The sequence below is a fragment of the Carassius gibelio genome, chromosome A1 (genome assembly GCF_023724105.1).
Source record: "Carassius gibelio isolate Cgi1373 ecotype wild population from Czech Republic chromosome A1, carGib1.2-hapl.c, whole genome shotgun sequence".
Classification (NCBI taxonomy): Eukaryota; Metazoa; Chordata; class Actinopteri; order Cypriniformes; family Cyprinidae; genus Carassius; species Carassius gibelio.
This window is the reverse complement of record NC_068371.1, coordinates 5,616,715-5,633,694: the sequence shown is the minus strand read 5'-3', so window position 1 is coordinate 5,633,694 and position 16,980 is coordinate 5,616,715.

Here is a 16,980-nt window from a genome sequence, read left to right as displayed (position 1 = left end):
TCTATGAATTCCTTCAGCCTTATGATATATTTTCTCTCGACTAAATGCAATTTTACTTGAATCAATCTGATAAAGAAATATGATTAAAAAAAACATATTAAATTATTTTAAATATTTTAAGAGCTATAGATAGTTGGTTGGGATGTGATACATACTGGGGATGTTTTATATTTGTTTGTGTTGTGATACAGCAATGGAGCATCCTCTTTTATTTCCATGACTGCTGCTTGACTGACACATGCAGCATGCATTATGCAATCCTTTCATTTTATATGTTGCTTAAAGAAAACAAAAACATTACTTTATGGCAACATATCACTTCTTCTGAATGGCTAACAATGGAGAAAAAAAATCCCTTTGCTACCAAACCTTGTCTTTACATTATGTAATATACCAACAAATATAAAGTGCATGCAGTTCAGGTAAACTGTCGGAAACTAGGACTGAATAGTCAAATCATACTATATGCCAGGCACAGACATTTTATTTGATTGAAGGAACTTAAACTTTTTGACAAACGTGTTGCATCAGCTAAGGTCTCAAAGGAACTGTCCTGTAAACGCTCCTATTTCACTCTCTCTCTCCATCTCTTGCAGCTAATGGCATTCTTGCTGAAGGCTGTTTGAAATAAATATGTTTTTAATGTCAAACTGGGCAGTGAGAAGTTACATCGTAGTGCAAGAGAGCCTGACAGACAATAAACACAGGAGGCACAGAATCTGCACTTAATCTGCAAACATGTCCATAGACATGATAATCAAAACCAGAAAGATGTTGTTATTATTATTTTTTTTCTTATCAGAGTATCTGACATACAAGCTGTAAAGGTACAGCCTTATTCTGGAAAAGCAACAGCTCATTTGCATTTAAAGATGCATGCACAAAAACAGCGTGTTTCTGCTTCCCCTCAAAATAAGCATTTTCAAAATCATATAATAAATGATACATTGGCTATTTTGAACTGAAACTTCAAAGAAACATTCTGGGGACACCTGAGACTTATATTATATATTGTAGAAAGGGGCATAATAGGTTACATTTGAGTTAATTTAATGTAAGGTCATCTGTTTAGCTGTGCATTTATTGAATGAGCACTGTGCAATGTCCGAACTGATTGCACTGTATTTTCATCTATTTTTTTTTTAATGTAAAATCATTTTCTAACTGTTTTAAATACATTTAAAATAAGTACATTTCTTAATAATTTTAAAAGTTTTAAAATTGCTTGTTTTATTCTTGTTATTATTTTTTCTTCATTATTATTTTACTTTATTTTATGTAAAGCACTTTGAATTACCATTGTGTACGAAATGTGCTATATAAATAAACTTGCCTTGCCTAAGGTATATAAGATAGAGACATTATTAATCCCATCAGAAACGTAAATGTTCAAAAATACACAAATATTATATTCTTAAAATAATTGCAATAAATAAACCAAAGTAATATACACCACCTATAAACACCAGCTCAATAATAATAATAATAAAAATAAAAATAAAAAATCTATCGGACACAACATTTAAATACATTTAAATACATTCTGTGAATTCAAACTAATAAATCCAAAGAAACATAACCAACAGGTGATATATTATTCTCACAGACTTCCTGGTATATGGACATCCAACATTGTAACTAGAAACTACGAATAATGAATTAGACCCTTAGTTTCTCCTTAGCTGTAATAATTAGCAATTAGTGGGATGCTAACCCCAGATTGTTAGCATTTCCCACTGAGACAGCACTTCTCCACTGAGCTTGATGAATCATAGTCACTTTATCTGCATTTTCGTGGGTATTTTAGCAGATTAAGCAAATATTTTACTCTTACAATGTCATAAAAAAGGGGAAAAAAGTGGCTGACAACATTGAATATAATGTCCTGATCCATTCATTATTACTCTTCACAAGATATCCCAAGATATTCCTATTATACCTCTATTGTCTGTCTAAAATAAGTAACTAAATAAATAAATAAATAATCCACAATAAAAACAAACAAGCAAACAAACAAAAAAAGCTTATAAGAAATGTAACATAATTAATTGCCAAGCCAATCAATAAACAAAAATGACTCAGCAGTGAGAGACTTTGATGAATAGGCTACAATAAATAATCAACAGCACCGCTGGCTTCCTGACTCCCCAGATAAATAATAAATCCCTATTGAGTTCCCTATTAATAAACAGCTCTTGTAGGTGTGTCATCAGAAAATGTAGGCTTTTAATTTCAATAAACCAATATCAAATGATGGTCTACAGAATAATATATCTCCCTGTGTTTGACAGAGTGATAAGAAATACAGGCAGTCGTAATGCCACATAAAAGTCTGACACAGATCATGTCTGAGTTGGCTAATATTTAATGAGCATGAAGAGTGAAGAGCAGTGAGAATTATTCATAAGTGAGGACATAAGTGAACGACAGTTTCATGCTGTCTGTGTTTGATGTTTATGGCTGCTTGATGCCTTTCTGTTACTGGCCTGGATCTCACATTGGTTTAGTTTTAAAAGGGACAACTGAGTAATGATCTAGTAATAAAACAGACTTTTTTCTTCTTCATAATTTCAGGCCTGATAGTGGCAACATCACTGTAAAAGAGTTATATATTAATGATCAAATATCACTTTATTTGTTTGTGTGTTTCCTTGTCTGCTTGGTTCAGGTGACCACAGTGTCAGTGAAGAACTTGAAGAAATAACAAGGTTAATATCCACTGTAAACAGAGTATTTACATTGTGCCAAATCATGTAAAAAGTGTGTAAATAATATGTAAATGTTTGTATTAGGCATATAAAAATGCTAGATATGACACTACAACTAAAATTAAAACTTAAAAAATATACATCAAAACTAATTATAAATATCACTTAATAATATATTATAGCAGATGCTATGGTAACACCTGATTAAAATATTAAAAACATCCAATATAAACTAGATTTTGCAAACATCACATTCAGCACAATTAGTTTGTGGTCTGTGAACAAAATACACACAATCACACACACACACACACACACATGCACATATTATGAAGCTTACAGCAACAATGGACATTTCTGACAGGTCATGTCCAACTGGAGTTAAAAAAAACAACGTCCTTGCAAAACCAAAGTTGTTCTTCCAATTGTATCTGTCAGTATTTCATACTATATTGCAGGAGGCTTGTTATGTAGTAAGCAAACCATATGGATTTGTTTTAAGGTGCCTTTGTAGGACTGTCTTATTCTTTTGGAGCTTGAATTCACTAATTCTGGTTGCATGGAAATATATGGTGCGTTCCAGTAAAAATGACAGCATACTGGTTTTAAACATCATGATGATAAGTGAGTACAAAATTTTCAATTTCCTATTCTTATATGATATGAAGATTATTCTAAATAAATACTCATAAAAGTCAAGTCAGCTTTAAAGAGCTGTAAACCAGGCCAATTAAACTGTAGTGCAATTTTCTGAAGAAATGGGTCATTTCCTCATTTTAACCGATGTGTGGGTAAGAAATAATCTAGCAACACTGCAGTTTTCTTCACAAACTTTGGGAAATTCATCCAAATTAAATGTCTTTTTATCATTAATTAACTGTACCACCCAGACCAGTTCGTCACAATAAATCTTGTCAATGCGTTAGTTATTTTTCATCTCAAAAATAATTTTCCCTGAAAAGAATGGCTATTGCAGCCTAAACTATTTATACAATTCTCTGCTTTCTTAAAACATCTTAACACAATCTGTTTCATGGCTGCTTGTCAGTCTGGCCCAACAAAATGAAATTTTCACATTTGCAAGTCCATTTGTTCCATCAACACTGCACTGAAAAAAAATTTTCATTCAACCAATTAAAAAAATTTAGGGTAATGGTTCACATCTATATTTTATTACTTGTACCAATTAAAAATAAATAACTTGCTCTAAACAATATTTTCTCTGTCTATGAAAACTATTTAGTAAAACCTGATAGAAAGTATATTTTTCTTGTTGATGAAAGTAAATTAATTTAAATTCTATTTTTGATCTAAACAAAAAGATATAGATTTAATTAAAACAAACTTTCTCATTTAAGAAATATTAGAATAATTTAGTTTTCTCAATCAAATATATAAAGATTCAATTAAACAATTGTTTTAAATTTAAGAAATATGTATTAGAAATATTTAACTTTATCCAATCCAACAGATATAGATTTAATTTATCTTAATAGAATAGTTAATAGAAATTTAACATTAATTTAATAAAACATGATTCCCATTAAGAAACATCATTAATAGCATCTGATACAAATCTAATCCAAAAAGACATCAATAATTTTCAATACATCATTTTATTAACATTTTACATATCCGTAACTTGCTACTAAAGTGTCAGATTTTTAACATTTTTCTGAGTTTGACATTTTCAGATTTTTTAAAACATTTTTTAACATTTAGTAGCTGGCAAACATTGACATTTTCTTAAATCTGTGGAATTCGACAAGCATTGAATTAGGATTTTTTTTTTTTCCCCCATCAGAAATCTTTTTTTTTTTTATGAAGCAACAAATAATATCCACCGGCCAAAAAAAAAAAGAAAAAGTTGGAAACAGAACGCAAGTATGGAGTTGTTGCGTACACCGTCATAATACAATGTAAACTTAAATAAATTGGCAGCATTTAGAACAGCTGATTGCCAAGGCTTGACAGATTATACTACTAAAAATACTGAACCAACTGCCGAACCATAGCCAGCTACTCAAACACAAAATGAATTGCAGGGTAAACATTTGCAGGGATGTGTGGGAACCCTGAATTAAGATCAGGTGGCTGGTCGTCGCTTTTTTTGTTTAATACGCATGCGCAGGCATGCTCGAAATTGTACATTCATCCAAACAAATATTTTTCCGTTGAGCACTTAATGAAAAATATTTATATTCAACAATGTTTTGAACGAAAAAAATATTATTTGAAAAATGAAACAAATAATTGTAAACTAAATTGAAAGACAAATTATTAATTAGATGAGGTACTGCTTGAAAACTTTTTTTCAGTGTGTGTCACTTTAAATTTTCAACCCTCTATTTGAATGGAGCTGACTGTACACTGACACCTCATCCACAAAAGACTTTGCCACTGATGCTGTGATGCACACCATGGTGATCTCCCTGGTAGCAGTGTTGTAGAGTATTTAACCTGTTGGAAGTCTCTTAGAGAGCTGTCAGAGGAAGAAGCCTCCAGGCGAAAGTGGCAGCAGACCTAAATAAACTACACGTGATAAGCATTTGCAGGACTGATTGCAGTAAAATATAAGCTCCAACCTATTTTATAAAAACAGTTCACCAAAAACATAAAATCATTTTGTACTCTCGTGGTGTTTATAAACCTGTATAAAGCATACGGAAATCAGTTTCCACCACTGAATACAAATAAATAAATAAAGGTAATTGCAACTTACTCGAGTTATAAAATCAGAATTATAATATATATATAATTATAATATATATAAAAATTATATATATATAAAAAAAATATTCTTATTTACACATGCACACACAGTATTGTTCAATGAATCATGTAAAAAAAAATCGTGAAAACTTGATAATTTATTCATAGTAGTCATCATTATGTGAAAAGGAATACAAATTGTGGGTGTTTTACTCCTCCAGTGTTATTAGTGTTACATGTTTTTGCAGAATTGCTGGAAGAGTCACTCATTTCCAATGAGCCTGGGTTTCCTATACAGTAAATACAGTAGATAGGAGGTGTACTAGGACTGATGCAATACCTTTCAACCACTTTCACACCATGGCATGACAAAAGAACGCCATGAATTTAGTACAACTCCTGGAGCAACCTGAGGTTAAATGGCCTTCCTCAAGGCTGCAATGGAAGATTTTAGAAATAATCGGCAGCACACAAACTACAACCTACTGCAGATCAGTAATCATACTTTCAGCCTGAGAAGTTATGGTGTGGTTAAATCAGCCTAGTTAATCTAAAAACATCAGCCCTGTGTTTAACACCACCCTCTAACGCCTGCCAGCAATTTGCCAGTTCCTCAGAACAAATGCTTATTTTTCAGTCTCTCGCTTATCTCACAAGCACCTGTTATCATGAAAAACACTTTGAGGGATGTAATAGAGAAAGTGCTAAATACAAGTTCCAGAAACCCTGGTTTTTATATCAGCAGGTGGCACAGATTAATCTCTCCTCATGTGAATTCGGATGAGGTGCTGCTGTTTCAGCCGTATTGGAAAATTGATCGGCGGAGCGAAAAAGGGATCGGTCAGCTTAAGCCTAGCTCTCCAGCAGGTTTTGGAAGCGTCCCTGAGAGGATGAAAAGGGATTGTGTTATGAGGGATAGGAATCAAATGGGCTAAAAACACACACGGACACACAAACATGCATAAACAGGTAACACTAGACAAACACATTCAAATGCTACTTGCTGAACTGGATAGTCTCAGAAACCCTGACCTTTGACCTGGCTGAGGTGATTTATGATTTAAACCTTAAAGTTGGATTGCTGCTGCATATACACTTCATTATGCTAGTGTAGCAAGCATGATGAATCTTAAAGGAATCGCTCACCCAAAAATATTTACATTTTGTGATTATTTACTGAAGTCATTTGTGAAGAACAGTCTGATGATCTTGCTCAGATAATCTCATTTGCATTTGTGTTTAGTTCAGACATGGCGATTTGACTCTGATTCCCCATAATCAAACCATACCAAAAATAATCATGCCTGTTTGAATATGCAGAATGGATAATGAGAATCGACATCTCAATCATAGAGATCTCAATGTTCCAAAAAGGTCAGTGCACATATTCTAGGTTGTTTTACATCAATGTGCACTGCCCTCTTTTTAAAATAATGTATGTCCATGTATACTAACTCACATGGGCATTTAATCTTCTGCCTGCAGAAACAGACCAGTACACATGAAACACACATCCATAGTCCTGTATCCAGAAATATATGATGTTCATGTTGTTCAAGCCCCAAAATTAAACTTTAATCCTAATTCTAAACCTAACACTAAAATCATGCCTTACATTGTTAAATCACATTAAGCCTTCATTAATATGATTTGTACTGCTCTGCCTTACTCGAAGTCAAATTTAAAAGTTCCTTTTTCAAATTAATGAGTTTGAATTTAAATTAATCTGGCCTCAAAAACAAAAAAACAAAAAAACAAAAACAAGGCACAAACTAAAAATAAAAACTGCTTTATAAAACTGTAACATACAACATGCCCTGTATAGATAGTATGAAAAATAAATAAATAATGAAATTTGTGAATTGTCATTTAAAATGTAAATAAATAAATAAATATAAACAAACAAAATGGAGATAAAAAAGCTATTTTCTGTACTGCTCTGAATGATGCTGCATGTCGCCACATATTAAATCTCATAAAAATGTGTATACTGAAGAATTAAATCTTCTTTAGCAAAGAAACTGCGGATAAAAACACCTGTCCCTTAATCACTATACAGTTGCTAACAGACGTGTGAGCCCAAATAGCCTTTCTCTTGTCAAGCTGCAAACACGTGAGGAGATGGAACGCTATTTTAATTAGCGTTTGTGTCCCTTATAATTTATTTAGCATGTCTCTCAAGCACGTTCACTTGAAAAGATATAACTGAAAACGTGCCAAAGAAGCCGTGTTTATAATTTATGAAAAAATGTATTTTCTTGATTCATTCCTTATTATTGTATTCGCACTGTGGTGACTAACCAACACTAAAGTACATACATGAATACACTGTGTTAAAAATAAAAAAAGAGAGATAAATCATAATCCAACAGTCTCTCTGCAGTTCCATCATAGAGTTTAACAGAGGCAGCTGTTGGAATGGAAGTCTAGTTTATCCTCCAGCATTAGCTGACAGACACTGACAGAGAAACAGGGTGAGCGAGGGATCAAGACAAAGAAATAAAGAGACAAGAGCAAGCGGATCAAGGAGGAGACATTAGCTTTGATGCTCTGCAGGCTCATTAGTTGTGTTTGGTTATCAGGATGAAGTTCTTTGAGGGTGTCAGTAAATGAATGTTAGATGTCAGAAGATGGTAATGAGAGGTTAAGACACAGCACTCCATGCCCTGCTGTCTGTTTATCAGCACCCAACACACAATAACCCCAAATAACATTGATCAGTGTCCAAAGAGAAATATACAAACCAGTGGCATAGGCAGAATTGTATTTTTATGCAGATTACAACAGGCCAGTCGAATTATAAAGTTAGAAGCTGTGTAGAAAGAATCTCTCACGCCTGGTCACTAATGCACGTCTCCTGAAACTAATAAATGAAATGTCATGAAGATTTACAATCTTGAGGAGTTGGATAATACATGTAATGTTAGCAACTTAAATCTTTAAAAATACAACAGCTTTTTTTAATATATATAATTCCTACCGTTTTTTATTTATATTTTTTTGTTTGTTTGTCAAAAATCCACTAAATTAACAAACTAAACCAAATTAAAAAATGTTAGAACACTGTGACAAAAAGAAAAAGCTTCCAATCTTTACAAATACATTTTAAGTCATGTTTTAAGTCAGAGTTTAATATTTCATTTATTACATTAAAATATACACTTAACAGACCGACATTGTTAACTTTCATGGAATTCCTTTTCAGATCTTCTTCAGCATGACCTTTAAAAATCCATAATATATTACAAGAGTTCAGATATATTTCAGATCTACAGAAATAAAAGCAAAAATATCCTTTAGCAAAAACAACAGCGTTAAAGGGATAGATCACTCAAAAGTGAGCATTTACTCATCCTCAAATAATTCCAAACCCTAAGAAGTCTGTTAATCTTTGAAACACAAGTGAAGATATTTTATTTTAACATTATTTAAAGTATGGCATATGTGCACTGAGTTAATAAAAATCATTAAATCTGTTCATCATTTGTCTCAATCTTGTCTCTTCAGAAGGTTTTCATTTCATTTTGGTTGAACTGACAGAAATTTATTTCATCAAAAATAGCTTTGAGTTTCAAAATGAACATAAGTCTTATGGGTTTAGAATGTTATGAGTCTGAGTAAATTATAATTATTTTTTTTGGGGGGGGGGGGGTGAATTATCCCTTTAAACATGTGATTGTACATTATTTATGCCAGGAGTCTGAATAATAACACAGCGTTCTGTCAACACCTTCCTTCTCTATTCAAAGGAACATTTTAACTCAACACATTTTAAGCTCCAATAAACTCTTCCCTACTGATGTGGTGTCTGCTGTTACACACATCAGAGCCTCCTTAACATCATGACGCTGAGGGAGGCGATCATCATTTACATTTCTGTGTAATTACAAAGCCTCTTGTTAGTAATTAAATCCAAACAAGTGACTTCTGCCATCAAAGCAAAGTCACAATCAATGATCAACATCTCCATGACAAAATATCCTCAGCATTTTATGCAGAGTGCATATCAGCAAGCCATGTGTCCTTGCAGGCAATTAACCCAGAGTTAATTAGAAAACGAGTCCTGTGATTCCATTGGACAAGACAGAAGTAAGGAACTGGATGAGGTTGATTTAGAGCAACCCTCTAATCATAGCACACAGTCTTGGAATAGATCACAAACGAGCGTGTATGTGTACATATCCGTTACAAAGCATTACAGTATGACAAAGAAAGGGAAGCTGCTAGCAGAAAATCACTTTGAGTAATAACACAACGTTTCTGTATTTTTGTACTTCATGCATTATTCATGAAGTCAAAAGTTAAAGTGAAACACTGAAAGCCAAAAACGTGCAGACACAACAACAGCTCTCAAAGTCTTAATCAATTTTAATTTTCTTTGTAATTACTGTAAACAAATTAAAGCTTAAACACAGTTTACGGTGTCCATAGTTTACATTTCACATTCTTTTTGACATGGAGAGAATTTTATTTTCCAATAATGCTAGTTAATGCTAGTTAAAACCTAATTTATTTATTTATTTATTTGTACTGATGATATGCTATTTTTTATTTTGGCATCCAATCTTGCTACACTTGTGGTGTCCTAAAAAAATGCTTATACATTTCTTACATTAATACCAAAAATTGGATTCAGTCTTTTTTATCAACTTTTCTTACGGTAAGCACAGATTTTGTATTTTATTTTTGGAACTGCCTGATCATAGACCTTACTGATCTTATCTCATGCGCATCAGTTTTTGAGTAAACAAAGCATTATTTGTGGAAAATGTTGCCAATATTCACTCAAAAACTGAGGTGCATGAGCTCAGATCCATCGTGCCCATGATCAGTCGGTTCCAAAAAGAAATACAAACCCTGAGATAATTAAAAGAAAACGTTGACAAAAAGACGGAATCCAAGTTTTGGTGAAAATACAGCATTATGAGATTCACAAACAGTTTTTAAAAGGCCAGTCATTTTGCCCGGGAACACCAATGAAGGATTTTCAGCACAGCACAAGGGTTAAAAAGTCAAGAACTGCTTGATATTAAATTGGAATTACAGCAAGTTTTATAATGTTTCAAGATACTTAGATTGCTCTGTTAGTTTCCTCAAGAGTTTATCATACTAGACAGAATAACTCAGGAGCTCTTAAGCACATGAAGAGCTTACTGTAAGTGAGATGTGACAGTATAATTGAGTGTCCATTTTGCAATCATCAGTCAGTGAAGACAAGAGATGTGTGTGTGAGAAAGAACTTGAATGTCTGAAGATGAATTTGATCTGTCTAAGACAGAGCACAGCCTTGTGCTGCTTCTCTAGAGAGCTGAGATGGCAGACCCCGTGAGCATTTCGCTGTGCCCTGAACCTCTTTGTGTGCTGCTGGACAGAGTTTGATGTCCCCGTGCACGATCCTCCATCATCTCATGCTCAGCCTTGAATAAAACAACAACAGGACACAGACTGACTTATGAGAGGCAGGGCTACAGAACATTTCCCATGTGATTACAAACATCAGTCTTCCCTCATTCTGTACTCCGATTTCAAGATTATTTCTTCATCTTGTGTTATTATTCCATTAAATTAAAAGTATATTGTATATAAATAACATTTGAAAAAGAAAATTGATTTGATAAAAATATTTTATTATAATATTCAATACATTTAAATTATATAATAAAATATTTAACATATTTAACATTATTTAAAAAAAATCTATATAATATGATGTACACAACAAGAGAGTGATAGTGATGATCTGTAATTCATTTTTTTTTTTTTTTTACTCTCCTGAAATTGCAGTGTATAGAACTGTTCCTTTCTTCATTACTCCACTTTCCAGCAGCAGTGCAAAATATATTTATCCATCTTTCTCTATCTAGCTTATTCTCCGACATTTAAGCTCTAATATTTTCAGGTGTAGAGTAAAACAGCCACATGGGCACTCTCTTTGACAGAAACAGAAAAAGATAGATGTTTCTCTCAATCTCGCATTTTTTAATGGGAATCTAAAGCCAAGTTGAATTTGAGGTCTCACCTGTAATGATCCTAATCATTCCAGACACCCTGTTGGGAAGTACACATGCTGCTGATTACAATATTTCATCTTGGATTGGAAAAAAAAACCTGAACCCATGCTGGAAATTTCTTGTCAGTATCAGATGACATCCCCAGTTTTAAAATGTTATATGTTATATGTTTTGCATAAAATTCAAAACCAAAAAATGGCCATCCTTTCAGTCAAAAGTTGGAATTTGAATTGGTATGATGCAATGTAAAAATAAATAAAAATAATAATAAAATGAAATAAAAATAGAAATATTATCCAATATATAAATAAATATTTATTACATGTTAAATAATTTACTCATAAATTAAAAAATAAAATAATAATCCAAAATATATATTTACTGGTACTTTTATACCAGGACATTATTCATTAATTTTACAGACAATTCTGTTAACCCTAAAACACAAAACAATTATGCAAAAATTATTTACAAAAAGTTAAATAAAATAATAAAAATCCATGCAGAAAATTGTGCCGTGTCTTTACAGATTTATTGATAGTTTTTATACATGTTTAATTTATTTGCTTATAAAAAATTTTAGAGTGTTGGACAGACATTTGCTGAAATGTAATTTTAAAACTGGGATTCAGGGAAATGAAGTATTCTTAAATACTAAGAAAAACATCTTCATGCAAAGAGGTCCATAATGGATGTTCAGATTTTTACTAGTGCCACATCTAGCAGCTGGAGGGTAAAGGCACAGCGTCTTTGTTGCCTAATTGACTGCATGTGGCGGAAATAGACATGAATGGGGTGTCAGACCAGAGCCAGAATGGAACATTTGGATGCAGAACTAAAGAAGCTGCCTTATCGGTGAACACACACAGACTGTTCGCATTTACAAAGAGATAGAGGAGACATGCACACATACACACAGCAATGAAAACACTGAATCCAGTGTCCTGTGACACTCTGATAACATTAGAGCAGTTTGAAATGTTTTCAAGAATGGTTTTTACTGCATCTCGAGACCCGTCAGAACAATAAAACATTTTGGTTTGAGTGTATAAATTTAGACGTATAGTGCTGTGCTGCTTCTGAAGAAAATAAAAGGCTGTTAAAAGTTTAAACAGGCAAGATGGAAAGCTGCAAAATTGGAGAAATACTGATTTATTACTGTGTGTGTGGTGCACATGAGATTGGAAAGAACTATGTCTGCTGATAGCATTGTTTATTTGCACATGCAGTTTTAGAGTGTCAGTTTTGCAAATTGGGTAATATAATTTATTTAATTGGCTTTAATTTAATTTGAACAAAAATACTTGTGATGTAATGTTAAGTGAACTGGCATATTGTTCATTTATATAGTTCATCCACCATTGTATGCTTTTCCTGTGTAGCACTTTTGTGTTTTTCCTTCAATTTAATGACACAAGCAACAAGCAGCTTGCAAACAGCAAAAGCAATTTCTGCTTATTCCTGTTTCCACTCTTTATTGTACCACATAATTGCGATAAACATTGTTGCAGGACATTTTGCATGAAAATATGTATTTCCAGAGGCTCGTCAAATTACCATGTTTATGGTTCATTAATTTTTTCCTACAGCCCCTGAGCTGCAAGCCCCAATCCTTGAATTCCTTTCAGAAACCTCAATTATGCTAACGAGATCAAGGCATTTAGTCCTATTAAACGTGTTAAAGTTTGCTGCATATCGCACTGGCTCACTAACTTCAGAGAGAGAGAGGGAGAGAGAATGCATAAAAAATTAGTAAAACATACAGACAAAATTGCATTAATGCGATTAAGAGATTACTGAGAGCTGCACACCTTTGCATCTGTTTTTAACATACATTATAAAGTCGCTGCATACTCGTTATAATTGTCCGAAGGGTAGCTCTTTGAAGAAGAGTGTTAACAAGAGAATACTTTATAAAACCGAAAGCCCTGCATACTCATACTTTTCTTAGAGCTGCATGCATGGTCCCCCTGGCATAAAGCACTCAAGTTCTTTATGTCATGCCAATAGAGACAAAAGCCCCATTTCAATCCCATAATGTTTAATATTAGTCTACTTAGACTATTCGGTGCTATGCTTACACAAGATTGTTGTGTACTAGATAACTATAAATGTCAATGACTCTCATTCTGACGGCACCCATTCACTGCAGAGGATCCATTGGTGAGCAAGTGATGAAATGCTAAATTTCTCCAAATCTGTTCAGATGAAGAAACAAAGTCATCTACATTAATGGCTTTGAATGGCCTGAGGTAAATTTTCATTTTGGGGTGAACTAAAAAACATGGCATATTCAACACAATGGAATTATAAAGTGCTGATCTGCTACAAACTAATGATATATTACCATAGATATTGATACCCCAGGCCTTCAAGCAACATGTACCAGTGCCCGTCAGAAATAATATAACATGTTGTTATTCAGTGGTACTGGTATCATCTAACACGATTTTGCCCGTTGGAACAGATTAACTGCACATTTTGAAAAATGACTTTGCAGGATGAAAGTAATTATTGGGCGTAAGTGTGTCACCACAGGGCATGAACTGGACTCAGTTGAGAAATTCTCTTTGCGGGATTGGATTAACAGTTGGATGCTCTCTGTGTTTCCTTCACTCTCAACCGTACCAGCTGGCGGGTAGAAAGAGTGAGTGAATGCTTTCAGCCCTTTCTGGATCAGATTAGTTGAGGCCAGTCAGAGGATATGTGTCACCTTTCTTGCCCCCTCCGGTGCCACACGTGCACTGTGATGTTGGGTTTTAGTTGTGAGAGAAACATGAAACTGGTGCAACTCTATTAGAAGTGCATTTTAGCCAGCTAAACAATATTATTTGATAGGAGAATACAACTATTATGCATAGCTCTCTCTTCTTTAAAATAATAGTAATTAAGTAAAATGAAATAAGCTCACATACAATTAGAGATATGCACATTTTTCCAGAAGTGTAGAAAAATGAAGCTATATGCTGTTCTTTTATTTAAATGAGCTGGAAGTGTTTTTATATTTATTTTTATCTACAACCTGACAGATATCACTAAAATAGGTGACATGAGCTATCAGACTTGTCACCGTAACAGCCCTAGGCTCTGTAAACAGCACATAAGGATCTATTGTTTAGCATTGTATCGCTTATCAGAAGTTCTGTCAGTCGTTTTGAACTCTCTGCCTGGCAGACATTTGTCAAGGGTTTGCTGACATCGGGTTTCCTGATATGAAGTTAGTAAAATGGTTAACATCACTTACAGCACATTTAAAGGAAAACACCACTGTTTTCCATATCCCACTATGTTCTTCCATCATACTTACCTCTCCCATCTCAGTGCATGCACTCAATCGCTGTAGCACACGGCACCATGTTAGTGTTTAAGAACCATTTATTCCTTAGGATCCAAACAGGGATGAATTTATAAGTTACCAAACACTTCCATCTTTTCCCTATTTAAAGACAGTTACATGAGTAGTTACACAAACAGATAAAAAATGATAACTATATTGTATGGAGGAAGAGCACTTTGCAGCACTTCGACCTCGGCGCAGAAATATCTTCACTAGGGAAAACATGAAAGTGTTGGTGACTTATAAATTCATCCCTGTTTGGATCCTAAGAAATTATTGGTGCTAAGCTAGACACTAACATAGAGACGGTGAGAGGTACATATCAGCTCGACTAAGTTGAGGCAAGAACATAGTAGAATATGGAAAATCAGTGTTGTTTTCCTTTAAGGCTGGACAGCAAGTCATTATAACCAAAGGGCATTGCATTTCCTTTATAATCCATTGGAATATGGAAATAGAAAAGCTTGTTTGATGGTTAATGATTGTGGTCACTCTTAGTGGTTGAAATCAGTGTTCATATAGCAGTGCTGATTATCATACAAAAAAGCTAGGATCTAATTAAAGCCATCCTTAATCAAACAGGAATTAAAAAATGACTCAAATCCAATCAAGTATATTTTCTGTTCCCTCCTTGTGTCAGAGACATGGAAATACATCTAAAAATGTAATTCCTTTTTTTTTTCTCTCGATTAAAACTCCAATCATGCTGAAGGTTGAACTGTTGTGAGAACAGACTGCATATTAAAAACAGTGAAGTGACAAACAGCCAAGTATGGTGACGCATACTCAGAATTCGTGTTCTGCATTTAACCCATCCAAAGTGCACACACACAGCAGTGAACACATCTAACATCCGGAGCAGTGGGCAGCCATTTATGTTGCGGCACCCAGGGAGCAGTTGGGGGTTCAGTGCCTTGCTCAAGGGCACCTAAGTCGTGGTATTGCCGGCCCAAGACTCAAACCCACAACCCTAGGGTTAGAGTGAAACTCTCTAACCACTAGGCCACGACTTCACTGAATTTTTATAATAATAATATTATAGTTATCAGAAGATTTTATCCAGCATGTGTTTTTCAGCAAACACACTTGTTTCTATGTTCAGAAAATCATCTTACCATTTTTGCAGTATGTATAGTGTGCAAATCCTGTTCCTGTTTGGATTCCAAATCAGTTCTGATGAAGAAACACTCCTCTTCATCTTGGAAGGCCTGTGGGTGTGTAATTTTCAGCATGTTTTCATTTTGAGTAAACTATTCTTTTAAGATATTTGTTCACAAGTTTTCAAATAATAATAAAGGGGTAGTTTTGCCATCATTTATTCACCCTCGTATCGTTCCAGTACTGTATGATGATAGATGACCACTGGACCCCTACTGGTAGACCCCATAACTGTACTATCCTGCATTCTCCATTGACAGTTTCATTATTATTATAGATCCTCTACCAGTGTGCAATTTTTTTGGGAGTGTGAAATGGGCTTAGCTCTTTGCAGCCTTTGATGTCCCAGCTAGGGTTGCTTCAGTTGATTTTTAGGAAATGAAAGGAACTCTTCTTTTTTTTTTATACTATGTATGCCATTTGAGATTTAAATGATTTAAATAAACCATCAGTGGCAACTAACAAACTAAACTGAAATGTTACACAGTACCAATGGAAATCCAGGTGGCTGACATTCCAACAGTTTTCAATACAACCCCCTATACTGCTGTCTTGAGGTTAATAATAATGACTGTTATTCCACTTGCTCCTCTTGTCTGCATCTAAGACATGCACCTATGAAACACAGATGAATCAAACGCTCATTTGATGATGCAGACAAAAATAATTGCAAAAGAAATGGGAAAAGAAAAGGCAAACTCTCATTTATTGCAAACCTCAACTTCACTAATAGCAGCATGCACATATCAAAAACCCAACAGGCTGTTTGAAAAAGACTCCTTGAAGTCTGATCTCAGGAAGACTTTGAACAATGACACTTGTGGGAAACTATTCATTAGTGCTTCGTATATGACTTGATTTACTTACACTGTAGCCTTAACAAAGTTTGTAAAAACAGTAAAATTGACTATGATGAAACACAGGAAAATCTGTAACACTGGAAAAACTCAGTCTTTCTCAGAGGCTGACATATGAATCGGAATCAGAAAGAGCTTTATTGCCAATGGAAAGAAGTGTTTGTTTTATTCCTCCCAAAAATCAGGGGAGGGTGAAC